Raw genomic sequence first — 2,500 nt, 5'->3', positions numbered from 1 at the left:
TTGTAGTTGGTGATGTGCCTGAGCCCTTTGGCAGACAGAAGCAGCGTCGTTAGTAGAGAACTGGTGTTTTAGTGTCTCTGAGTACAGTCGTTTAGCCTCTCTCACCGCTTTGCTAAACCTGTTCTTCGACTCCTTGAATCTGTCTCTATCCCCACTCCTAAACGCTTCCTCCTTCTCCAACCTCAACCTTTTGAGCTTTGCTGAGAACCAGGGCTTGTTGTTGTTAAAGTTCACCCTGGTACGTGTTGGGATACAGCAGTCCTCACAGAAGCTGATGTACACAGCCTCTGTGAGTTCATCCAGACTATTGGTAGCAGTCGTGAACATATCCCAGTCAGTACAGTCTAAGCACGCCCGCAAATCTTCCACAGCCTCACTGGTCCACTGTTTAGATGTCCTCACAGCAGGTTTACAGAGTTTTAGTTGCTGCCTGTATGCACGAATCAGGTGGACCAAGGGAGTTCTGTGCGAGCCGAACAGCCCCGTGACCCACAAGAGAAACATCCCCGCCAAATTCGAGCGTTTGACGGGGTCTATCCGTGAAAAAATATTCACGTTTTTGAGTGCACATGCATTTCTGCTGCAAATGCCTCTGGAAGTTTCATGCCGTTCGTATGCCAATTGTGGCAACACGAAAATGACCCGTTTTCCCATTCCGAGGGATTTCTGTGCGACCCTAACAGCCCCGTGAGCCACAAGAGACACATCCCCGCCAATTTCTAGCGTTTCACGGGGTCTATCCGTGAAAAATATAGACGTTTTTGAGTGCACATGCATTTCTGCTGCAGATGCCTCTGGAAGTTTCATGCCGTTCGTACGCAATGTGGCAACACGAAAATGACCCCTTTTCCCATTCCGAGGGATTTCTGTGCGACCCTAACTAACAGCGCCCGTGAGCCACAAGAGAGACATCCCCGCCAATTTATAGCGTTTCACGGGGTCTATCCGTGAAAAATATAGACGTTTTTGAGTGCACATGCATTCCTGCTGCAAATGCCTCTGGAAGTTTCATGCCGTTCCTATGCAATGTGGCCACACAAAAATGACCCGTTTTCCCATTCCGAGGCATTTCTGTGCGACCCTAACAGCCCCGTGAGCCACAAGAGAGACATCCCCGCCAACTTCTAGCGTTTGACGGGGTCTATGCGTGAAAAATATTAAAATTTTTGAGTGCACGTGCCTTTCTGCTGCAAATGCCTCTGGAAGTTTCATGGCGTTCCTATGCAATGTGGCAACACGAAAATGACCCCTTTTCCCATTCCGAGGGAGTTCTGTGCCACCCTAACAGCCCCGTGAGCCACAAGAGACACATCCCCGCCAATTTCTAGCGTTTCACGGGGTCTATCCGTGAAACATATAGAAGTTTTTGAGTGCACATGCATTCCTGCTGCAAATGCCTCTGGAAGTTTCATGCGGTTCGTACGCAATGTGGCAACACGAAAATGACCCGTTTTCCCATTCCCAGGGATTTCTGTGCGACCCGAACAGCCCCGTGAGCCACAAGAGACACATCCCCGCCAATTTCTAGCGTTTCACGGGGTCTATCCGTGAAAAATATCAATTTTTTTTTGACTGCACATGCATTTCTGCTGCAAATGCCTCTGGAAGTTGCATGCGGTTCGCATGCAATGTGGCGACACGAAAATGACCCGTTTTCCCATTCCGAGGGATTTCTGTGCCACCCTAACAGCCCCGTGAGCCACAAGAGAGACATCCCCGCCAATTTCTAGCGTATCACGGGGTCTATCCGTGAGAAATATTCACTTTTTTGAGTGCACATGCATTCCTGCTGCAAATGCCTCTGGAAGTTTCATGCGGTTCGTATGCAATGTGGCGACACGAAAATGACCCGTTTTCCCATTCCGAGGGATTTCTGTGCCACCCTAACAGCCCCGTGAGCCACAAGAGAGACATCCCCGCCCACTTCTAGCGTTTCACGGGGTCTCTCCGTGAAAAATATCACATTTTTTGAGTGCACATGCATTCCTGCTGCAAATGCCTCTGGAAGTTTCATGCGGTTCGCATGCAATGTGGCGACACGAAAATGACCCGTTTTTTCCCATTCCGAGGGATTTCTGTGCCACCCTAACAGCCCCGTGAGCCACAAGAGACACATCCCCGCCAATTTCTAGCGTTTCACGGGGTCTATCCGTGAAAAATATTCAATTTTTTGACTGCACATGCATTTCTGCTGCAAATGCCTCTGGAAGTTTCATGCGGTTCGCATGCAATGTGGCGACACGAAAATGACCCGTTTTCCCATTCCGAGGGATTTCTGTGCCACCCTAACAGCCCCGTGAGCCACAAGAGAGACATCGCCGCCAATTTCTAGCGTTTCACGGGGTCTATCCGTGAAAAATATTCACTTTTTTGACTGCACATGCATTCCTGCTGCAAATGCCTCTGGAAGTTTCATGCCGTTCGCATGCAATGTGGCAACACGAAAATGACCCGTTTTCCCATTCCGAGGGATTTCTGTGCCACCCTAACAGCCCCGTGA

The sequence above is a fragment of the Petromyzon marinus genome, unplaced genomic scaffold, assembly GCF_048934315.1.
Source record: "Petromyzon marinus isolate PM22_M1 ecotype Great Lakes invasive population unplaced genomic scaffold, UKy_Petmar_22M1.pri1.0 PM_G_Scaffold_78, whole genome shotgun sequence".
NCBI classification, from domain to species: domain Eukaryota; kingdom Metazoa; phylum Chordata; class Hyperoartia; order Petromyzontiformes; family Petromyzontidae; genus Petromyzon; species Petromyzon marinus.
The sequence above is the reverse complement of the archived record's forward strand: the minus strand, read 5'-3'. Positions refer to the sequence as shown.